Here is a 25579-nt window from a genome sequence, read left to right as displayed (position 1 = left end):
TAGAGCATACAATCATCACAGCGATATTTGATTCTGCGCTTCGCGCTCCCTGGAGTACAAATCGAAGTAAATATAATAAAAATTTAAATTATAACTCATAATTAGAAAATAGAAAAGGGAAAGTAAGGTAGTGCAAGTCAGGTCCGGATATTTGGAAGGTACGGCCCAGATCCGGGTCAGGATCCGTTCAGCAGTCTTATCACGGTTGGAAAGAAGCTGTTCCCAAATCTGGCCGTACGAATCTTCAAGCTCCTGAACCTTCTCCCGGAGGGAAGAGGGGCAAAAAGTGTGTTGGCTGGGTGGGTCGTGTCCTTGATTATTCTGGTAGCACTGCTCCGACAGCGTGCGGTGTAAAGTGAGTCCAAGGATGGAAGATTGGTTTGTGTGATGTGCTGGGCTGTGTTCACGGTTTGCAAGGCTTGTCGTCTTTTGCACACCGGATGTTTGTTAGTCTTTCTTCGTGTGTAGTTTCTCATTGATTCTATTGTTTGCTTCTTTGTATCTACTGTGGATGCCCACAAGACAATGAATCTCTCAGTGTGTCATGAGACCTGTGGCCTCCGTGCCTTGCTGTAGAGCGTTGAGCTTGGAGAGCTTTTTTAGCACCAGCGCTTACGAATCATTATTTTACCTCTTGTGCCATTGGTTCAGCTGATTGTGACTGGCACGGGTTCCCTGCATTCTGTGATTATTTAAAGAGGACTCCTGTTCAGACCCTTAGCGGAGTCACTGTGTTGAAGAGAAAGGCTCGGTTGGTATCCCTATATCTAACCACTTGCTTCCACCTCCTCCTGGGATCTTGCCGTTCCTCCGCATCCCGGCTCGAGGCGTCCGCAGCTCCTGGGTTGAGTTGGTGCAGAGAGAGCCTGCCGTTCCTCCACACCTGGCTCCTGTCCTCTGAGGGTGATGTACAGCCGGCCCTCCTTATCTGCGGGTTCCGCATGCGCGGATTCAACCAACCGCGGGTCGGGAAAATCTCTCCAGCACTCGTCGCTTGAGCATTGGTCACCTCGCGTCTCATTCCTTCGCTACTTGTGTTGTGAGTGAGAGGAAGGAGTTAAAGGCGAGTAAGGGATGGCTGGCTAGCTCTGTAAAGCACTACAGCTTCAAAAACTTAAAAGTCACGGGAGAATCAGGATCGGCTGATGCCGAGACAGCATCAGCGTTCCCAGAAGAGCTACGATGTCTGCATCTGTACTGAACATGTACAGACTATTTTTTCTTGTCATTATTCCCTGAACAATACAGTATAACAACTATTTACATAGCATTTACATTGTATTAGGTATTATAAGAAATCTAGAGATGATTTAAATTATACAGGAGGATGTGCGTAGGTTATATGCAAATACTACAATACTTTATATAAGGGACTTGAGCACCCGCGTTTTTTGGTATCCGCGGGGTCCCAGAACCAATCCCCCACGGATAAGGAGGGCCGACTGTATATGTCAATCGATCATAATACTCCCCAATGCCATTAGGCTTTACAATTCTACCGCCAGGACTTAAGAACTTTTTAAAAAGCTATTATTAATGCTTTTTGAGATAGTGATTTAGATGCATATCATATTTTTTACTGAGTTAAGTATTGTATGTAATTAGTTTTGCTACAACAAGTGTATGGGACATTGGAAAAAAAGTTGAATTTCCCCATGGGGATGAATAAAGTATCTATCTATCTATCTATAACTCTGCTCTGAACTTTGAGTACCTGAGTACAAGACCACTACTTTAGAGAAATTATGTCACCGCTCCGATAAAGAATCTTGATCCAGTACAAGGAATGTTTGTTTCTTCCCAGAGATCATGGGGTCTTACCCCGGGGTATGGACCCCTAGGGTTAACGGTAGGAGTCCACGGCATAAAAAATAGATTGGGAACCCCTGCCCTAGATTCTGCTTGGCCTGTTGAGTTCCTCCAACTTTTTGTGTGTGTTGCTCACAGTTACTCCATTCCTTCGAATTCCCTCACCTCGCGTGAAGGTTCTAATGCCTTGAGGCTAAATTTAACGCACACACTCAGTGGCCACTCTGCTAGGTACACCTGTGCACCTGCTCGTTAATGCAAACATCCAGTCAGCCAATCGTGTGGCAACATTTCAAGGCATACGAGCATGCAGGCACGGTCAAGAGGATCAGTCGTTGTTCAGAACGGGGGAGACATGCGATCGAAGTGACTTTGACCGTTGGTGCCAGACGGGGTGGTGCGAGTATCTCAGAAACTGCTGTCCTCCAGGGATTTTCACGCAAGTAAGTCTCTACAAGTTGCAGAGAAAGGTGTGAGAGACGAAAACCATCCAGTGAGCAGCAGTTCTGTGGGTGAAAACGCCTTGTTAACAGAAGTGGTCAAGAATAGCCAAACTGGTTCAAGCTCATAGTATCATAGAACACAGAAATCTGCGGCACATTACAGGCCCTTCGACCCACAATGTTCTGTCGACCATCTAACCTACTCTGGAAACTGCCTAGAATTTCCCTAGCGCATAGCCCCCTAATTTTCTAAGCTCCATGTACCTATCTAAGAGTCTCTTAAAAGACCCTGTTCCATCCACCTCCACCACCATTGCTGGCAGCGCATTCCACGTACCCACCACTCTCTGGGTGAAAAACTTGCCTTTGACGTCTCCTCTGTACCTACTTCCAAGCACCTTAAAACTATGCCCCCTCGTGCTAGCCATTTCAGCCCTGGGAAAAAGCCCCTGGCTATCCACACGATCAATGCCTCTCATCATCTTCTACACCTCTGTCAGGTCACCTCTCATCCTCCGTCGCTCCGAGGAGAAAAAGCCGAGTTCACTCAACCTATTCTCATGAGGTGACAGCCACGTATTACAACAGTGGTGGGCAGAAGACCGCGTTCGAATGCACCACACACCGAACCTCGAAGTGGACGGGCTACAGCAGCAGAAGGTCACGAACGTACACTCAGTGGCCACTTTGTCAGGCACCTAAAAAAAGTGGCCACTCCATGTATTTTGCCAGCCTTGGCTGCCCAGATGGAGGATTGACACAGGACCTTCAACTGTAAATTCTTTCATGATTGCTGCCGGTCTGTGATTCACTCTGACACGTAAACCAAGCGAATTTGAATCACAAGTCAGCATACCAAATGGCAATGCAGTGGAAGATCAGAGATGCCTGTTTAGTCCAGGGGCTCCCAGTCTTTTCTATGCCATGGATCTAACCATTAAGCAAGGGGTCCGAGGACCCCAGGGTGGGAACCCTTGATATAGTCAGAAGAATTCGGTCATAAGATCGATCCCAACCAGCCAACGTAGCAAAAGCTACTTTGAAACTTCCAGAGAAAGCTGCCTCGTCATCGCATGCTGGGTGATGGACGTAGGTCACCACCCAGGCCGTGCTCTCTTCTCACTGCTGCCATCAGGTAGAAGGTACAGGAGCCTCAGGGCTCGCACCACCAGGTTCAAGAACGGTTACTCCCCCCTCAACCATCAGGCTCTTGAACAAAAGGGGATAACTACACTCTTTCTTTCTTATTTTCTTTTCTTTTTTCAATCTTCTTATTGATTTTTTAAAAATGTGTATACAAACAAGATGAGAATATCGCTGGTATATATGTCAATAACAGAACATACAGAAGGTAAAATAAACAATATCAGAATCACACATAGTGTTAATCTACAAAGTATAAATTTGATATAGAATGTATAATTCTCCTCTTATCAATTTATGAAGAAAGGAAGGACTATTAATAATTTTCATATGGAAGAAAGGAGAAAAAAAAAACTATCCTACACTCATACACTCATCTACGCTCTTAACTACACTCATCTATTGCGATGTTCCCACAACCAATGATCTCATTTTAAGGAATCTTTATCTTGCTATTTCATGTTCTCGTTGTTTATTTATATTTGCATTTGCACAGTTCGTTGTTCATTGATCCTGTTTACAGTGACTGTTCTATAGGTTTGCTAAGTATGCCCGCAGGAAAGAGAGTCTCAGGGTTGTTTGTGGTGACATATATGTTCTCAGGTGATAAAATTTACTTGGGACATTGAACTTTCCTGAGTATGCCCACAGGAAAAAGGATTTCGGGGTTGTATATGGTGACATATATATACTTCGATAATAAAAAAATTACTTCATTTTTATCATTGCTCACTTCATTTATGCTTTATTGTAGGGAAAACCTGCAAATAAAACTGCTCACATGCTCTCTCTCACCATGGGCTTTATCGCACCATTTCAAGGCACCCCAAAGTGTTTCACTGAACTTTTGAACTGTAATTACTGTTGTTTAAAAAAAAGTGACAGCCATTTTATATGCAACAAGGTCCAGGGACATTTTGGTAAGAGAAAGCCCTGCCAGTGGCAGTTTCTCAGTTAATTACAGTCAACTAGAACTAGTTACCTGTTAATTACTGTCAGCTGAGGTAGAGACAACAAATCTCATGTTAACGAAAACGTGTGTGCATTTCACTAAGTGTATTTTCCACAGGGTTCAGAGGTTAGACTTTGATCGAGAAAGGGAATTGTTAATCAGGATGAAAGGAGCCAGCTCATCCGCAAATTTATATACACCCAGTGGCCACTTTATTAGGTACCTGTACACCTGCTCGTTAATGCAAATATCTAAATCAGCCAACCATGTGGCAGCAACTCCATGCATAAAAGCATGCAGGCATGGTCAAGAGGTTCAGCTGATGTTCAAACATCAGAGTGGGGAAGAAATATGACCGAAGTGACTTTGATCGTGGAATGATTGTTGGTGCCAGATGGGGAGGTTTGAGTATCTCAGAAACTGCTGATCTCCCAGGATGTTCATGCACAATGGTCTCTAAAGTTCACAGAGAATGGTGCGAGAAACAAAAAAAAAAATCCCTTGTTAATGAGAGAGGTCAGAGGAGAACGGCCAGACTGGTTCAAGCTGACAGGAAGGCGACAGTAACTCAAATAACCACACATTACAGCAGTGGGGTGCAGAAGAGCATCTCTGAACCTTGAAGTGGATGAGCTACAGCATTATAAGACCATGCTTGTATATTCAGTTGCCATTTATTAGGTGCAGTACTAATAAATGTATGTTTTAACCATATAACAATTACAGCACGGAAACAGGCCATCTCGGCCCTTCTAGTCCGTGCCGAATGCTTACTCTCACCTAGTCCCACCGACCTGCACTCAGCCCATAACCCTCCATTCCTTTCCTGTCCATATACCTATCCAATTTTACTTTAAATGACAATATCGAACCTGCCTCTACCACTTCTACTGGAAGCTCGTTCCATACAGCTACCACTCTCTGAGTAAAGAAGTTCCCCCTCGTGTTACCCCTAAACTTTTGCCCCTTAACTCTCAACTCATGTCCTCTTGTTTGAATCTCCCCAACTCTCAATGGAAAAATCCTATCCACGTCAACTCTATCTATCCCCCTCATCATTTTAAATACCTCTATCAAGTCCCCCCTCAACCTTCTACGCTCCAAAGAATAAAGACCTAACTTATTCAACCTTTCCCTGTAACTTAGGTGCTGAAACCCAGGTAACATTCTAGTAAATCTCCTCTGTACTCTCTCTATTTTGTTGACATCTTTCCTATAATTCGGTGACCGGAACCGTACACAATACACCAAATTTGGCCTTAAATTACATTTAGAATTTTTGGTGACTTTAAACTTAACTTTGCTTCCTTCACTGTCATAGTCTATGGTAGACAATAGACAAGCAGCCTGTTTGTGTTGGTATCTCAGTTAAGAAGGTGCTCAACTAGTACTAGTAACTAGTTCCCTGGTAACTCCACAGGTAGATAAGGTCGGAAAGAAAGCTTTTGGCAGGTTGGGCTTCAGAAATCAATGTATTGAGTACAGGAGATGGGATGTTATGTTGAAGTTGTACAAGACGTTGGTGAGGCCTAATTTGTGTGCAGCTTTGACCACTGACCTACAGGAAAGATGTAAATAAGGTTGAAAAAATACAGAGAAAATTTACAAGGATGTTGCTGGAGTTGTATGTAAAGACTGAAGAAGTTATGACTTTATTTCTTGGAATGTTGAAGATTGAGGGGAGATTTGATAAAGGTATACAAAATTATGAGGGGTATAAATAGGGTAAATGCAAACAGGCTTCTTCCGTTGAGGTTGGGTGGGACCAGAGGTCATGGGTTAAGGGTGGAAGGTGAGAAGTTGAAGGGGAACATGAGGGGCAACTTAATCACTCAGAGGGCGGTGAGGGTGGGGAACGAGCTGCCAGTGCAAGTGGTGCGTGGGAGCTTGATTTCAAGGTTGAAGAGAAGTTTGGATGGGTACATGGATGGTAGGGGCAAGGGAGGGCTTTGGTCCCAATGCAGGTCGATGGGAGTAGGCAGTTAAATGGTTCCGACGGTTTCTGAGATGTACTTTGGTATGACTCAAGGGTGCCCAACTAGTACTAGTAACTAGTTCCCTGGTAACTGTCAGCTGAGGTTACAGTTATAATCCACTGTAGTCTTACTTACAGCATGGATAAAATAGATGTCAGATTTTACCCTAGTGCAGGGGTTCCTAACCTTTTTTATGCCATAAAGGGGTCTCTGGACCCCAGGTGGGGCCCCCTACACTGGTGTATGTTCAGAGGCATGCAAACATCTGAATTTGGCAAGGGTGGGGTGGAATCAGTTGAAGGGAGGGGAACCCGAACAACAGCATAACTTTTAAGAAAGCAATCAGATTTAAGTTTATAAAACTCGAGGAAGCATTCCGACACCAAAAGTTCGAAACCGGCAGTGGAGCGTGAAAATCAAGACCGACAAGGCGGTTATACAATTGGTTAATATCGTAGTTTTAAATCTACTGCAAAGTCTGGTAGCTTAAAATTGGATAATTAACCAGAGTAAATTATATTAATAATTAATTGGCTTGTTAATGTATAATTAAAATTAATGAAATTGTGATAGGCCAGGTGCTGCATTATGGATTTTGGTGAAGACCACGATAACCCACATCTGCTGTTACGGAAGCTCGAGGAGCTTTAGCCCAGAAATGACGACCTGGCCCCTGAACTCTGGACCAGGGAACCGCCGGGTGATTTCTCCCAGACTCCTCGGCTCGTTTCGGGACCAGAGGGTGTAACCGCAAGCGGATCAGTTATGGGTATTCTGCACGTGACGTTGATGAGTCCGCGCCCTTCCCGACTTCCTTGCGCGGTTCAAAGCAAGTTTATTGTCAAAGCAATAAATGTACGTCTTACCCCTCCTGCCGTCTGGCAACAGGTACCGAAGCATTCGGGCTCTCACCACCAGACTGTGCAACAGTTTCTTCCCCCAAGCCATCAGACTCCTCAATACCCAGAGTCTAGACTGACATCTACATCATTTATTATTATATTGTAATTTGTCCTCTACTGTGCCTATTGTCTTGTTTATTAATCATTGTACTGCCCTGCACTGTTTTGTGGACTTTATGTAGTCCTGTGCAGGTCTGTAGTCCAGTGCAGTTTTTATGATGTTTTACGTAGTCTAGTGTAGCCTTGTGCTGTCTCACATAGTCTAGTGTAGTTTTGTGTTGTTTTATGTAGCACCAGGGTCCTGGAGGAACGTTGTTTCGTTTTTACTGTGTACTGTACCAGCAGTTTATGGTCCAAATGACAATAAACTAGACTTGACTTGAGGTGGAAACGGGTGAGGATGGCCAACGGGGCTCTGGCGAGGCTGTGTAGGCCGATCCCCTGTTCAGTGGGTACAATGGATTGCAGAAGCATTGACTCCAAGCATGCCATTGATTTTGGACGATGGAGATGGAAGGTCGTCAATGGCCTATGACACAGAAGAAGACATAGATGTCATCATATACTGTCCTGAGATTCAGTGTTGAGGTGAGTGAAGTTATCCACGTCGGTCCACGTAGGGACCTTAATGCTTGTAGGATGATAACTCTTCATGGACCTAAGGCTCCTCTACTCTACTCTGTGCTGTATCCCGATAATTAAATAACCAAAGACTTCTGCTTTGAATGCTGTGTGCATTCAGATAGAGAGAGGTATCAATGATGCAACAGAAGTAAACAGACATGATATGATAGCTGTTAGAGAAAACAGTTCCAAAGCCACCAAGGATGAGAGGTATGCAGGACATATTTCATAGTCCCAAGAAAAATACCTGCAGAAATAAAGACCGAGTATTGTGGGCAGTTTTGGGCCCCATATCTAAGAAAGGATGTGCTGACATTGGAAAAGGTTCAAAGGAGGTTTAGGAAAATGATTCCGGGATTGAATGCTTGTCATATGAGGAGCGTTTGATGGCTCTGGGCCTCTAGAAATGAGGTTGAGGCACTCATGAGACCACACTAGGAGTATTGTGTGCAGTTTTCGGCTCCATATTTTAGAAAGGATATACTGACATTGGAGAGGGTTCAGAGAAGATCCACAAGAATGATTCCAGGAATGAAAGGGTTACTGTATGAGGAACGTCTGGCAGCTCTTGGGCTGTATTCCCTGGAGTTCAGGAGAATGAGGGGGGATCTCATAGAAACATTCCAAATGTTAAACGGCCTGAACAGGTTAGACATGGTAAAGTTATTTCCCATGGTAGGGGAGTCTAGGACAAGAGGGCACGACTTCAGGATTGAAGTACATCCATTTAGAACAGAGATGTAGAGAAATTACTTTAGTCAGAGGGTGGTAAATCTGTGGAATTTGTTGCCACGAGTGGCTGTGGAGGCCAAGTCATTGGGTGTATTTAAGGTAAAGAAAGATAGGTTCTTGATTAGCCAGGGCATCAAAAGGTATGGGGAGAAGGCAGGGGAGTGGGGATGATTGGAAGAATTGGATCAGCCCATGATTGAATGGTGGAGCAGACTCGATGGGCTGAATGGCCTACTTCTGCTCCTATATTTTATGGTCTTACTCACTGGAATTCAAATGAATGAGGGGTGACCTCAATGAAACCTGTCGAATGGTGAAAGGTTCGACAGAGTGGATGTGGAGAGGATGTTTCCTATAGTGGGGGAGTCTAGGACCAGAGGACACAGATAGAGTGGATGTGGAGAGGATGTTTCCTGTAGTGGGGGAGTCTAGGACCAGAGGGCACAGATAGAGTGGATGTGGAGAGGATGTTTCCTATAGTGGGGGAGTCTAGGACCAGAGGACACAGATAGAGTGGATGTGGAGAGGATGTTTCCTATAGTGGGGGAGTCTAGGACCAGAGGACACAGATAGAGTGGATGTGGAGAGGATGTTTCCTATAGTGGGGGAGTCTAGGACCAGAGGGCCCAGATAGAGTGGATGTGGAGAGGATGTTTCCTATAGTGGGGGAGTCTAGGACCAGAGGGCACAGATAGAGTGGATGTGGAGAGGATGTTTCCTATAGTGGGGGAGTCTAGGACCAGAGGACACAGATAGAGTGGATGTGGAGAGGATGTTTCCTATAGTGGGGGAGTCTAGGACCAGAGGACACAGATAGAGTGGATGTGGAGAGGATGTTTCCTATAGTGGGGGAGTCTAGGACCAGAGGACACAGATAGAGTGGATGTGGAGAGGATGTTTCCTATAGTGGGGGGAGCCTGGGACCAGAGGACACAGATAGAGTGAATGTGGAGAGGATGTTTCCTATAGTGGGGGAGTCTAGGACCAGAGGACACAGATAGAGTGGATGTGGAGAGGATGTTTCCTATAGTGGCAGAGTTTAAGACCAGAGGACACAGCCTCAGAATAGAGAGGTGTCCTTTTAGAATGGGGACGAGGAGGAATTTCTTTATCCAGTCAGTGGTGAATCTGTGGAATTCGTTGCCTCAGGTGGCTGTGGAGGCCAAGTCTTCATGGATATTTAAAACAGGGCTGATAGATTCTTGATTGGTCAGGGCATGAAGGGATACGGGGAGAAGGTAGGAGATTGGGGCTGAGAGGGAAAATGGATCAGCCATGATGAAATGGGGGAGCAGACTCGATGGGCCAAATGGCCTAATTCTGCTCCTGTAGTTTCTGGTCTTGTGATCTTAGAAAACAGTGGCCAATGAAGGGAACTGCAGACGTGTAGCACATTGAAAGAAAGGCCATACAAAGTTGTCAAGGTCCCTAAGATTTGTGGAAGATTGCAGAAAAATGCTAGAAACCAACAAAAGATAATAACACTGCCAGAAAATAGATTATGAGCATAATGTCAGCAAAAGCACAAAGCAAGAAAGGTTTGGACTGAAGGCCAGTAAAGGTTTATGAGGAACAGTCATGAAAGTTAAAATGAGCCATTATTTGTTTGTTTATTTATTGATTGATTGATTGATCAATTGAGATATAATGCAGAGCAAGTCCACCCGCTTTTTGAGCCACGCCGCCCGGCAACCACCTGATTTAATCCTAGCCCAATCATAGGACAATTTACAATGACTAACCAACCTACCAACCGGTACGTCTTTGGACTGTGGGAGGAAACATACAAGTTGCACCCTTCCAGCCACTAGAGAGTGTTGCTGCTTCACAAGCGGAGGCTGCAATGATTGGAGAAAGTTTGCAGAGTCCTCGCGCTGGCTCAGTGGGAGGACCTGGAAGAAACCCACGCGGTCACAAGGAGACCGTAAAAAACTCCTTACAGGCAGCGGTGGGAATCGAACCCAGGTCGCAGGTATTGTAAAGCATTGTGCTAACCATTTTGCCACTGTGCCAGGATAAAAGGTCCATAAATGACTTACTCCTTTCATCCAGAATTCCCCCACCTTCCTTGCGAGAGGGAAGAGAGAAAATTCAGTCACTCCAAGCACTCCTTCTGTGTTATAGTAAATCATAAAAACAAAGATTGAAATATATTTTATTGGAATACAAAGAACAACATGACAAGCAAGAGCAAACAGGAGTTCCTTAGAAACACAAGCAAAATGCTGGAGGAACTCAGCAGGCCAGGCAGGATCCATGGAAATGAATAGATAGTCGACGTTTCAAGCCAAGATCCTTCTTCAGGACTGAGAAGGAAGGGGGAAGATGCCGGAATAAAAAGGTGGGGGGGAGGGGAAGAAGGCTGGCTGGAAGTTGATAGGTGAAGCCAGGTGGGTGGGAACGGTCAAGGGCTGGAGTGGAAGGAATCTAATCGGAGATGAGAGTGGACCATAGGAAGGAGGAGGGGACCCAGGGGGAGGTGATAGGCAGGTGAGAAGAAGTAAAAGGTCAGAGTGGGGAACAGAGAAAGGCATGGGGGGGTGGGGGATTTTTTTTAACTGAAAGGAGAAATCAATATTCATGCCATCGAGTTCTGTTTAATTATCTACACAGCCAGAATATAAAGTGCTGCTCTTTCATCCTGAGGGTGGCCAAATATTGGCACAAGACAAGGCCATAGATCAACACATCAGCACGGGAATGGGAATCGGAATTAAAATGCTTGTCGGCCGGGAAGTCCCACTTGTGGCGGGTGGCGGGAAATCGCTCGACGGAGCGGTACCCCAATTTACGTCGGGTCTCACCATCGGGGGCACCAGACACCACAGAACTCCAGCAGGTGAAGTGTTGCCTCGCCTGGACGGGCCGTTCGGGGCCCCGAGTGGAGGTGAGGGAGGAGGCCCCTCCGAGGTGGAGGCTGGCGAAATTGCACAGGGAGTTAGGCGATGTGGCCCCGACGTTAAACGAAATATTTTTAAATCAGTCTTCACGGTAGAAAGCACAAAATGTCTCTGGAAGCGGTCCAGTGGATTTGAAGGTAACAAATGTCAGGAAGCTTTTCAAGAACAGAGAGCACGATAGAAGGAGCTGCAGATGAGCTAGCTGCCGTCAGCTGTCAAGAAAATATTGAAATGCATTATTAAGGAAGCCGCAACAAGGGACTTTGAGACAGATAATTAAGCAGAATCAACAGGGTCTATTAAAGGAACATGGTATTTAAAATCTAATTTTTCTGAGCATATAATTGCAGAGTAGAAGAGGATCAAATGTATATAATGTTCAGGGATTTTCAAAGAAAAATCTTATAGTTGGCCACTTGGAAGGTTAAGATCCATAGAAATCTTAACAAGCGCAGGGGAACGGTTAATACTGTAGCTGCAGGAAGCAGTATTTTTCGCTCTCATCAGTCTTAGACACAATTCTATTCTGCCGCACACAATCCCACCTCTGCGATGCAAAAAAGAATCCATTCAGCAGTGGAGAAGCAGCAGGGCGTTTGGAGCGGAGAAAATCCTCGTTGTTTTAAAGTGGGAGAGAAATTCTGAGCAGAGGTGCAAAGGAATCTCAGGGGCACCATAGATGTGTCCATCTTCAAGGAAGAAGACAAGACTGATGGCTCTAGCTACAGCGAAGTCTCTCGGTCATCTGCCTGTCACAGGAAAACTCACGGCAAGGATCCTCCTGACTTGTATCTCATGCGAACCTGGGAGGCAGCGCCAACTATGACTTAAACTCAGAAGAAAAACCCTGGCTCTGTCAAATCCAGCTGTGCTCAGATATCTGATACCATTTGTTCACGAGACGATGACATACAGATCGTGATCATAATCAGCGGGTTTACCTCAGACTCATTACCAATGCAGAATAAGGGAAAGCAAAGCTGTTACTTTGCCCCAATGCGATCCCTCATCTTTCAAAGCTTTCAAAGCTACATTTAATGTCAGAGAAATGTATACAATACACATCCCAACCACCCACAAAAACAGAGGAGTGCCCCAAAGAATGAACGACAGTTAAATGTTAGAACCACAAAGTCCCCCTCTCCCAGCTTCCTTCCCTCCGGCGCATAAGCGGCAGCAGGCAACAATCCCCCTCCCCCCGGCAAAAAAAAGCATCGGCACCCGCAACCGAGCACTCAAGCGTGAACAAAGCACTGGTAAAGACACAGGCTTGCGGTACCACAAGGACTACTCGTTCACCCGGTATTCGACATACCACAGGCTCTCTCTCTCCCTAATAAGGAAGAAAGAGGAGTCCCCGTTTCACAGCGCGAGGGGAGACTGAACAAACAACTCACTGGTTTACGATGTTAAAAGTCCATTGCGTCGCTTTTCCTTTGAGCTCTGTGCCCAAAGATCTAGGGTCTCTGGGCGCACAGCCCTAAATATTCCGACTCCCCCAACAACACGTGGATCTCCTGCCATCACACCAACCTTCGATCCACCCGCCTCCAGAGCCCTGAGATCCCAGGCCTCTAAAGGCGAGCCGAACTCTCAGGCCGAGCCCTTAGCATGCCGGACAACGGCCAGTTGTGAAACCCCGAGAGCTGGTCCCATTCCTGCAAAGAATCTTTACCTCCTGTTTTTCACCAGAAACTTTCACAAGCTTCTATAGGAGCAGAGTGGAGAGTACCCTGACTGGTTGAACGCAGCCTGATACAGAAATACTAATGCCCAGGAACAGAAAAGCCTACAGAAAGTGGTGGGTTGTGGCTTTTTTTTTTGAGATACGGTGCAGAATAGGCCCTTCTGGCCCTTTGAGGCCCACTGTCCAGCAATCCCCTGATTTAACCCTAGCCTAATCATGGGACAATTTACAATGACCAATTAACCGGTAGATCTTTGGAATGTGGGAGGAAACCGGAGCATCCAGAGGAAACCCACACGGTCACAGGGAGAATGTAGAAATCCTTACAGATGGCTCCAGAACTTAACTTCAAACTCCAGGATGCCCTAAGCTATCATAGCTTTGTGCCACTGTGGTAATGTTAATGTACTTTGATAATGAATTTATTCTGAACATTGGCTGCAATGCTTTTGACGTAACACATACAAAATCCTGGAGGATTTCAGCAGGCCAGTAAACGGTTGACGTTTTTGGGCCAAGACCCTTCAGTCGGACCCTTCATCAGGTCCTGAAGCAGGGTCTCGGCCCAAAATGTCAACCCTTCACTCTTTTCCATAGATGCTTCCTGGCCTGATGAGTTCCGCCAACATTTTGCATGCGTTGCCTGGATTTCCTCTATCCGCAGGCTTTCTCTTGTTTGCCCTGTTGTAGTAGGTCTGATTTGCAGGCTGAACAGGAGAGTGTAGAGTATCCTCCTTCACCTCCTCTGCAGAACCGTGGACATCAATTTAAGCCTGCTTGCCTGTGCACTCATTCAGAGGCGACTGCTGACCCCTTTGCTAGAATGTGCCAGAGGACAGGCTTTGCGCTACGCAGGTCGAAGATGAAACTCACCTGCAGGCCTACCCCCATCTCACAAGCCTGCCCCACGGCATCTACAAAGGGGCCTTGGAAAACATGGACTTCATTCTATATCCCAGGTCCTACAAGCTGGCGAGGACAAACACCGATAGTGGAACTCATCACCGTCTCCAATGCAACACCACAACCTTAGACAAACCGAGAAAAAGTCTTCATAGGCCTCGATCCCTAACCTGGCACCAAGGAATGGTATTCATTGCTCTCTTCAGCACTTCAGAGACATGGACAGTTGGGTCGGCACGGTAGCGTAGTGGTTAGCACCACGGTTTACAGTATAGGCGACCCGGGTTCAATTCCCACCGCTGCCCGGGAGGAGTTTGTATGTTCTCCCCGTGACCGCGTGGGCTTCCTCCGGGTGCTCCAGTTTTCTCCTGAAGCCCAATGAGGGTTAAATCGGGGGATTAGTGGCTCGAAGGGCCTGTTCTGTGCTGAATCTCAATACATAAATCATCTAAAAGAATTACCACAAACAATTTCTCCTCAATGACATGACACGGGAACTTGTAAATAGTCGACTATTTTGGCAGCTTCTGTGGAGATGGAATCAGGGCTAAAGTTTCAGGTTAATAAAAGATTCTGAAGAAAGGTCATGAACCATTGTCTTACCCTCTCTCTCCACAGATGCTCAGTATTTCTAGCCTTCCCCCCCCCCACCCCCCAAATACACTGGTGAGACACAAAAGCTCAAGTCAGCGACCTCTTTCAGGACCATGGACAGAGTACTGAGGTTCGGATTGTCCTCACCCGGCTCCAGTGGGCAAGCCACGTTCTAAACTTCACTAAACTTCTAAATCCCACATGTCCTATTCTGAACACTGTCACAGCAGCAGAACTCCGTCCAAGAGGGCAGGGGAAAATGTTTCGCCGATGGTCTCAGAGCCTCCATTTTTTTTCTCTGTCCTCGTCTCATCTGAATCTGTGGTCTGCGATAGCTGAAACCGAAGGAGAAGCATCCAGCAGCTGGGAGAGCTGGCGTACCTAACAACCCATCTTTCAGCAGAAACTAGAGAAATCATGGAGTAAAGCCATCTTGCAATCTGAGGGGCTGCCTAAAAGTTACAAAATTAAGCATGTGTCGTTGGACAAATACAGACAGAGGCCACTTTGTTGGGTACATCTGTACACCTGCTTGTTAATGCAAATATCTAATCAGCCAATCATGTGACAGCAACTCAGTGCAGAAAAGCATGCGGAATGGTCAAGAGGTCCAGTTGTCATTCAGATGAAACATCAGAACGGGGAAGAAATGTGATCTCAGTGACTTTCACCGTGCAGTGATTGTTGGTGCCAGAGGGGGTGGTTTGAGTATCTCAGAAACTGTTGATGTGGGGTTTTCACACATAATAGACTCTCGAGTTTTTGCAGAGAAGGTTGGCAGGGTGGAGCTACATCTCTACCAAAAGACATGTGCAGCACCTGCTTAGCCCTCCCGATCAGGGCAATGTGAAGCCATAGGAGAAGGTGGTAGATGATCGTACGAGCGGCCGGTGCATATCATAAGTCCTGGTTATGTGACCACTGACGCCAGGAAGACAATTGCTGAAGAGAATTGATAATGGCTGGGGTCACCCATCTTAGAACCATAGAACATTACAGCACAGAAACAGGCCTTTTGGCCCTTCGTGGCTGTGCTGAACCATTTTTCTGCCTAGTCCCACTGACCTGCACCTGGCCCATATCCCTCCATACCCCTCTCATCCATGTACTTGTCCAAGTTTTTCTTAAATGTTAAAAGTGAGCCCGCATTCACCACTTCATCTGGCAGCTCATTCCACACTCCCACCATTCTCTGCGTAAAGAAGCTCCCCCCCCCCCCAATGTTCCCTTTAAACTTTTCCCCCTTCACCCTTAACCCATGTCCTCTGGTTTTTTTTCTCCCCTGGCCTCAGTGGAAAAAGCCTGCTTGCATTCGCTCTATCTATATCCATCATAATTTTATACACCTCTATCAAGCCTCCCCTCATTCTTCTACACTCCAGGGAATAAAGTCCTAACCTGCTCAACCTTTCTCTGTAACTCAGTTTCTCAAGTCCTGGCAACATCCTTGTAAACCTTCTCTGCACTCTTTCAACCTTATTAATATCCTTCCTGTAATTTGGTGACCAAAACTGCACACAATACTCCAAATTCAGCCTCACCAATGCCTTATACAACCTCACCATAACATTCCAACTCTTATACTCAATACTTTGATTTCTAAAGGTCAATGTACCAAAAGCTCTCTTTACAACCCTATCCACCTGTGATGCCACTTTTAGGGAATTTTGTATCTGTATTCCTAGATCCCTCTGTTCTACTGCACTCCTCAGTGTCCTACCATTTACCTTGTAAAGACACTGGCCCAGAAGAAGACAATGGCAAACCACTTTTGTAGAAAAATTTGCCAAGAACAATCATAGTCATAGGATAGACCATGATCACCCATGTCATACAACAAAGAAAAACAAAACAATCCAGTGAATGGCAGTTCTGTGGGCAAAAACAGCTTGTTAATGAGAGTGGTCAGAGGAGAATGACCAGACTGGACAGGAAGATGAAAGTTTCTCAAATAACCACGCATTACAGCAGTGCTGTGCAGAAGAGCATCTCTGAACGCTCAACACGTCAAACCCTGAAGGTGATGGGCTACAGCCACAGAATAACATGGGCATGCTCATTGTCTATTAGGTACAGGAGTTACCTAATAAGGTGACCACTGAGTTCAAAGTACATTTATTGTCAAAATATGGTTCCGTTGGCTGCATAAGTCTAGGGAAGACAATCTCTGGCCCCACCAAATGTGTGAGATTGAGGTGCAAGCCCCATTTGTGTGGCTGCTATGTGATTCGTTTACTGTTACAAAGAATTACCATGAATTAACAGACAGTACACCGCATACAATTAAACGATTTAGCTTTCTAATTCTTAATTCGGCTAAAGGGTTAGTAAAGAAATAAAATAAGAAGAAAAGGGCCCAATTTAATGGAACAGTCTGATGTGCACAAGTTGAAGCTCATGGTTTCCCCTTCGTTGATCCTCTTTCGATCTTTGTCAGGTCACGGCCCCGTGCCGGGACGAGTCCTACGACCTCTGCTCGCTGGCACCTTCTCCCTTCATCTCCCACCAAACCAAAGACCCAGCTCACACACCGGTGTCGGGCAAACAGCATGGAAAACACACCCGTTATCTCTAACCATAACCCAGACACCGCTTCTACAGGAAGACCATTACGTTAGCGGCGAGACCTTTCCCAGGGTGTTATATTATGTATGCGGTATACATCCCTGAGATTCGCCTTCCCACAGATAGCCACAAAACACTAAATACTGTGGAACTCGTTCAAAGTAAACATCAAACACCGAACCGGCAAAAAACATCACACAAACACTGAATATAAAACATCAAACCACAGAGTCTTTGAAACAGTCCAGGAACTGTTCAGTTTAGTTCAGTTCAGTATATATTAGGACGAATAAGTCTTTAGTTAACCAACAGAAAGCTGGGATAAAGGTATCATTTTCAGACAAGTGAACTGCTCAGGTTAGACTGCTGACCGAATCAATACTGGGCACTGACTGTGATGAACAAGAAAAATTTGACAGTGATGGAAAGATAGCAAGCTGTGAAAATGAAAAGGTTCTAGTCGGGGGGGGGGGGGTTCCCAGTCCTTTTTATGCCGTGGACCAAAACCATTAAGCAAGTGGTCCGTGGATCCCTAGGTCGGGAACCCCTGTTCTAGTGGATCAAAAGACAGACCATGTGAATCGATAAAGTTGCAGATGTTATAATGTGGGAAAATGTGGTTCGTTTTAGTCAGCTGTGGAGATGTGGAAAGACTTCTTTAGTGACGAGTCTGGAGAATTAAGAGCTCCAGGTTGTGAATGAAAAGTCATTGAGCAGTCAAACGTTGAGAACAAGCTACCTTTGGATTCTAAGTGAAGCAGGGATAGGGCCAGGTCAGCAGTATTCTTACAGAAGGTTCGGGAAGATAGCAGCACATTCGATCGCACCGTGCAGCCGCCAGCGTCGAAGGAGGCGTGCAGCTTATGGCGAGGGACCGTCTTGGTCGCAAGATCCTTTTAGACCTTGTTAATGTGGAATGCCGCAAGTTTGGGTCACGGATTTATTGGTGGGGGGGGGCGGGGTGGACGGCAGGGGGAGCTCGGTCATGGGGAGGACCGGGCCTCAAGCCGCGGTACAGCCTGTTCACAGCCGCCGGGAGAGAGGCGTTGCAGCCAGTGCGCTCCACCAGGGGGCGGTGTGGCACGGCATTCATGCTGGAGGCAGTGCTGCCCCCCCAGTGTTTGATTGGCAGAAGACAAGCTGTACTGTGGTTGACATAGAACAAGGAAATCTACAGCACATTATACGCCCTTCAGCCCACAATATTTTGACAACCATGTAACCTACTCTAGAAACTGCCAACTGCAAAGCCCTCTATTTTTCTAAGCTCTATGTACCTATCTAAGCGTCTCTTAAAAGACCCTATCGTATCTGCTGGCAGTGCATTCCACGCATCCATCACTCTCTGTGAAAAACTTACCCCAGGCATCTCCCTTGTACCCTCTTCCAAGCAACTTAAAACTATACCCCCTCATGATAGCCATTTCAGCTCTGGGAAAAAGCCTTTGGCTATCCACATCATCAATGCATCTCATCATCTTACACACCTCTATCAGGTCACCTCTCATCCTCCGTCGCTCCGAGGGGAAAAGGCCAAGTTCACTCAACCTATTCTCATAAGGCATGCTCCCCAATCCAGGCAACGTCATTGTAAATCTCCTCTGCACTCTCTCTATAGTATCCACATCCTTCCTGTAGTGAGGCGACCAGAACTGAGAACAGTACTCCAAGCAGGGGTCTGACTAAGGTCTTATATAGCTTTAACATTACCTCCCGGGCCTTGAACTCAATCCCACCAATGATAAAAGCCATCACACCATACGCCTTCTTAACAACATTGCAGAACACCGAGGACCTAACCTGGTCCCAACATATCAATGCGGCTTAAAGAAGGCAAGACAGAGGCTGTACTTCATTAGGAGTTTGAAAAGATTTGGTATGTCGACAAAGACACTCAAAAACCTCTATAGATGTACCACGGAGAGCATTCTGACAGGCTGCATCACCGTCTGGTATTGGGGGTGGTGGGGGCTACTGCACAGGACCGAAAGAAGCTGCAGAGGGTTGTGAATTTAGTCAGCTCCATCTTGGGTACTGGCCTACAAAGTACCCAGAACATCTTCAAGTAGCGGTGCCTCAGAAAGGCAGTGTCCATTATTAAAGAAACCCAACACCTAGGCCATGCCCTTTTCTCTTTGCTACCATCAGGGAGGAGGTACAGGAGCCTGAAGGCACACACTCAACGATTCAGGAACAGCTTCTTCTCCTCTGCCATCAGGGAGGAGGTACAGGAGCCTGAAGGCACACACTCAACGATTCAGGAACAGCTTCTTCCCCTCTGCCATCAGGGAGGAGGTACGGGAGCCTGAAGGCACACACTCAACGATTCAGGAACAGCTTCTTCCCCTCTGCCATCAGGGAGGAGGTACGGGAGCCTGAAGGCACACACTCAACGATTCAGGAACAGCTTCTTCCCCTCTGCCATCAGGGAGGAGGTACAGGAGCCTGAAGACACACACTCAGCGATTCAGGAACAGCTTCTTCCCCTCTGCCATCAGGGAGGAGGTACAGGAGCCTGAAGGCACACACTCAACGATTCAGGAACAGCTTCTTCCCCTCTGCCATCAGGGAGGAGGTACAGCAGCCTGAAGACACACACTCAACGATTCAGGAACAGCTTCTGCCCCTCTGCCATCAGGGAGGAGGTACAGGAGCCTGAAGACACACACTCAACGATTCAGGAACAGCTTCTTCCCCTCTGCCATCGGGGAGGAGGTACAGGAGCCTGAAGACACACACTCAACGATTCAGGAACAGCTTCTTCCCCTCTGCCATCTGATTCCTAAATGGGCATTGAACGCATGAACACTACCTCACTTTTTAAATATATATTACTTCTGTTTTGCATGATTTTTAATTATTCAACGTGCATATGCTGTAATAGATTTACTTGTTTATTTTATTTATTTTTCTCCAATACTATGTTCTACATTGAACTGCTGCTGTTAAATTAACAAACTTCACAACACATGCTGGTGATAATAAACCTGATTCTGATCTCTGCAGCCCTTCTGGCTCGGGTCTGGACTATATCCATTTGGATGATGGGGTGGTAAATTGGATTAGTAAGTATGCAGATGATACTAAGATAGGTGGCGTTGTGGATAATGAAGTAGGTTTTCAAAGCTTACAGAGAGATTTAGGCCAGTTAGAAGAGTGGGCTGAGAGATGGCAGATGGAGTTTAACGCTGATAAGTGTGAGGTGCTACATTTTGGTAGGAATAATCAAAATAGGACACACATGGTAAATGGTAGGGCATTGAGGAATGCAGTAGAACAGAGTGATCTAGGAATAATGGTGCATAGTTCCCTGAAGGTGGAATCTCATGTGGATAGGGTGGTGAAGAAAGCTTTTGGGTATCGGAGTATAGGAGCATTGACTATAGGAGTTGGGATGTAATGTTAAAATTGTACAAGGCATTGGTGAAGCCAAATTTGGAGTATTGTGTACAGTTCTGGTCACCAAATTATAGGAAAGATATCAACAAAATAGAGTGAGTACAGAAGAGATTTACTAGAACATTACCTGGGTTTCAGCACCTAAGTTACAGAGAAAGGTTGAACAACTTAGGTCTTTATTCTTTGGAGGGGGGACTTGATAGAGGTATTTAAAATTTTGAGGGGGATAGATAGCATTGACATGGATAGGCTTTTTTCCATTGAGAGTAGGGGAGATTCAAACAAGAGGACGAGTTGAGAGTTAGGGGGCAAAAGCTTAGGGGTAACAGGAGGGGGAACTTCTTTACTCAGAGAGTGGTAGCTGTGTGGAACGAGCTTCCAGTAGAAGTGGTAGAGGCAGGTTTGATATTGTCATTTAAAGTATAATTGGATAGGTATGTGGACAGGAAAGGAATGGAGGGTTATGGGTTGAGTGCAGGTCGGTGGGACTAGGTGAGAGTAAGCGTTCGGCACGGACTAGAAGGGCCGAGATGGCCTGTTTCCGTGCTGTAATTGTTATACGGTTATATATATTTTTTGTGTGGCTGTATCTTACGTGTGCTTGCTGTCTTGTACACGCTATGTGTGCTTTGTGCTGTGTGGGGCTGTTGGTATTGCGTTTTGCGCCTTGGTCCCGGAGTAACACTGTCACGTTTGGCCGTATTCATGGGTATTCATGTATGGTTGAATGGCAATTAAACTGGAGTTGAGTCGAAGGAGGCAACTGGCCTGGGCAGGCTGCTGCTGCTTGTGCTTTTCCATCCAAATATCAAACCTCCTGACGCAAAGCAGCAAGCCCTGCTCTACTGCCAATGCGGACGCAAGCCTGAAATCTTCCCTATTCCGATCCATCGTGTTATTAATAGACATGAGTTACCAAGAGGCAAGTTCTCCCAGATCTGAAAATATTCTTCATTAAATTGATTGGAGGCAAGTAAATACAGGTAAGGATATTTTCAGATACCAGCAAATTTTAGTGGAGCGTTCGAGTCATCAATGCCTCAGGTTCAACTAAAAGTTCATCCTCAATGGGTTAAAGAACCCAGCAATGTCTTCAGTGTCCCGAGTTGACTTGATGCAAACCATTCAGGATTCTTCATGACTGACTGTCATTTGCTGTTGATAACTGTATTCTTAACTGCGTCTACTGTTTCGTCCGATCTAAACCAACCCTTGTTTAGTTGTTGGCCTTTGCACAGCAGATTTTGGAGTCTATCTAAGTATCTGGACCAAAGAACCGAGGGGTCAGGAGTGGAGAGGGTGAGCAGTTTCAAGTTCCTGGGTGTCAACATCTCTGAGGATCTATCCTGGGCCTAACACATCAGCATTCGGAGCTTGAGGAGACCACCAAAGGTAACTCGGAAAATTCCACAGATGTACTGTGGAGAGCATTCGAACTGGCTGCATCACCGTCTGGTACGGTGGGGAGGGATCGAAACAAGCTGCAGAGAGTTGTAAACTCAGTCAGCTCCATCACGGGCACCGGCCTCTGTCGTATCCAGGACATCTTCAAGGAGCGATGCCTCAGAAAGGCGGCGTCCATCATTAAGGAACCCCCCACCACCCAGGACATGCCCTCTTCTCATTGCTACCATCCGGGAGGAGGTACAGGAGCCTGAAGGCACACACTCAACGATTCAGGAACAGCTTCTTCCCCTCTGCCATCAGGGAGGAGGTACAGGAGTCTGAAGACACACACTCAACGATTCAGGAACAGCTTCTTCCCCTCTGCCATCAGGAAGGAGGTACAGGAGCCTGAAGGCACACACTCAGCGATTCAGGAACAGCTTCTTCCCCTCTGCCATCCAATTTCTGAATGGTCATTGAACCCATGAACTCTACCCCACTACTTTTTTGCACTACTTATTTAATGTAACTATATTAAACATATTTACTGTAATTTGCAGATTTTATTATGTATTGCAATGTACTGCTGCAGCACAGAGAATAAATTTCATGACATAATCCAGTGATATTAAACCTGATTCTGGTTCGGATTCTGGATATGAAATATATTCTTGGCGTCCAAGATCCATTAATATTGTAGCACTTCAAGTTATTCGGCGAACTATTTATCGCTGCTTTTTCACATTTCTTCGTAATTTCAGTCCCACAAACTATCCGGTGATGCACAAAAAAATTCCCTCCTGCCAGAAGCTGCTGACAAGACAAGTAGAGATCAAAGTCTCCCGTGCAAACTATGAAGTAATGCCATAATAAGTCATATCCGCATCTTTGAACGATGACAAGGAAGGCATTTGACAAGCTTGCAACTAATACAGGTGGGACGCGCAGAAATCGCACGGCAAGGAAAACCGCAAAATTAAATTACATTTCATAAATACCAACATTCAGGATTAACTTTCGGATGAGCTTGAGGCGCTGGTGACTCACAGGTTGCGCTAAATTCCTGCGGCCATAAATCACTGGCTACCTTCATATAACCATATAACAATTGCAGCACGGAAACAGGCCATCTCTGCCCTTCTAGTCCGTGCCGAACGCTTACTCTCACCTAGTCCCACAGACCTGCACTCAGCCCATAACCCTCCATTCCTTTCCTGTCCATATACCCATCCAATTTTACTTTAAATGACAATACCGAACCTGTCTCTGCCACTTCTACTGGAAGCTCATTCCACACAGCTACCACTCTCTGAGTAAAGAAGTTCCCCCTCGTGTTACCCCTAAACTTTTGCCCCCTAACTCTCAACTCATGTCCTCTTGTTTGAATCTTCCCCTACTCTCAATGGAAAAAGCCTATCCACGTCAACTCTATCTAACCCCCCTCATAATTTTAAATACCTCTATCAAGTCCTCCCTCAACCTTCTCTGCTCCAAATAAGGACCTAACTTGAACAACCTTTCTCTGTAACTTAGGTGCTGAAACCCAGGTAACATTCTAGTAAATCTCCTCTGTACTCTCTCTATTTTGTTGACATCTTTCCTATAATTTGGTGACCAGCACTTTACACAATAGTTTTAAATTCAGTTTTAAATCTCAGGCAAACTGAATCATAAAGTTCAAAACTCCAAAGTAAATTTTATTATCACGCACGTCTTCATATACAACCTTGAGATCCATTTTCTTGCAGTGGATACAAAGAAACACAACTAAATCAATGAAAAACTACAACCAATCTGCAGAAGATCATATAAAAAGAAAAAATAAATAATAAATAAATAATAATAAATATCGGGAGCATGATGAAGAGTCCTTGAAAGTGCCCATAGATTTGGGAATTAGCACCACTAGCAGCCTGCTCGGTTGAGGTTAGCACGAAGTGGTGAGAGAGGGAAAAAAATTAGAATGGGCAACCCTTGCGTCTTCTTTGACATTGGTTTTGATAAGCAGCTAGGGGGCCGCATTGTATTCGAGCAAAGGAGCGATGTTGTTCCAAAAACTGCAGAGAACTTCCGTGTGCTTTCTACCAAGCCAGACAGTGATGGGTTTAAGGGATCCATTTTTCACCGAATAATTCCTGGCTTTATTGTGTACAGTTTTGGTCACCGAATTATAGGAAAGATATCAATAAATTAGAGAGAGTGCAGAGACGATTTACTAGGATGTTACCTGGGTTTCAGCACTTAAGTTACAGAGAAAGGTTGAACAAGTTAGGTCTCTATTCATTGGAGCGTAGAAGGTTGAGGGGGGAGTTGATCGGGGTATTTAAAATTTTGAGAGGGATAGATAGAGTTGACGTGAATAGGCTGCTTCCATTGAGAGTAGGGGAGATTCAAACGAGAGGACATGAGTTAAGAATTAGGGGGCAAAAGTTTAGGGGTAACATGAGGAGGAACTTCTTTACTCAGAGAGTGGTCGCTGTGTGGAATGAACTTCCTGTAGAAGTAGTAGAGGCCAGTTCAGTTGTGTCATTTAAGGTAAAATTGGATAGGTATATGGACAGGAAAGGAATGGAGGGTTATGGGCTGAGTGCGGGCCGGTGGGACTAGGTGAGAGTAAGCGTTCGGCACGGACCAGGAGGGCCGAGATGGCCTGTTTCCGTGCTGTGATTGTTTATATGTTTATGTGCCAAGGTGGAGATTTCACAAAAGGCAATGGCACAGGGAGCAAATCCATCTATGGTAACAAATTTCCTGATGAGAACTTCATACTCAAAAACATGAAGGACTAGGGACACTGTCAATGGCAAATGTTGGGCCCAATACAAATGGAACACAATTTTTTATCTGCACTGCCCCAACTAGTTGGTTGGATGGAAGGCATGTTGTATTTGGCCGTGTGGCAGAAGGCATGGATGTCGTACAACAAGCGGAATCAAAGGGACGGCAGAGTGGAAAGACAAGTGTTACCGTTGGCATTCTTGACTGTGGAACAATGTGATGAGAACATGCCTACGGTGGCTGCTCAGTCTTTCTTCCGTTGTTACGTTGCTATGAAGGTGGCAAAATCCAAATCTCAAGTTGATTTGTGTGATCGTACGTTTGTTTCCAAGTTACCTGAGGCTTTTGCCCAGGTTGGAGCCTGAACCATCAATTTTCAGAGATCTGTGGCAGGGCTTAGCCTTTAACTTTTTCATGAGGTATAATGGAATTATTTGCTTATTTTAGCCTTGTACTAAAACACTTCATTCAAATAAAATGTATACTTGCTCACCAAATAAAAAAAGTGCCCATGGATTGTGGAAAGAGTTTAGTATTGGGGTGAGTGAAGTTACCCCCTTTGGTTCAAGAGGCTGATGGTTGAGGGGTAATAACTGTTCGTAAGCCTGGTGGTAACTCCAGTACCTTCTAAACCCTAGGATGTCTGCAGATGCTGGAAATCTAAAGCAACATACACAAAATGCTGGAGGAACTCAGCAGGTCAGGAATAAACAGTCTATGTTTCAGGACTGGAAAGGAAGGGGGGAGACGTCAGAATTAAAAGGTGGGCGGAGAGGAAGGAGGCTA

The 25579-nt window shown here is 45.6% G+C and overlaps 1 pseudogene; it reads left to right on the top strand.

Annotated features, from left to right (window-relative positions):
• Positions 1 to 23978: 23978 nt before the first annotated feature.
• On the top strand, positions 23979 to 25013 carry LOC140717881 (peptidyl-prolyl cis-trans isomerase A-like; annotated as a pseudogene).
• The last annotated feature ends 566 nt before the right edge of the window (positions 25014 to 25579 follow it).

Source organism: Hemitrygon akajei, chromosome 28 (genome assembly GCF_048418815.1).
Source record: "Hemitrygon akajei chromosome 28, sHemAka1.3, whole genome shotgun sequence".
Classification (NCBI taxonomy): Eukaryota; Metazoa; Chordata; class Chondrichthyes; order Myliobatiformes; family Dasyatidae; genus Hemitrygon; species Hemitrygon akajei.
This window is presented reverse-complemented; position numbering and strand designations above follow the sequence as displayed.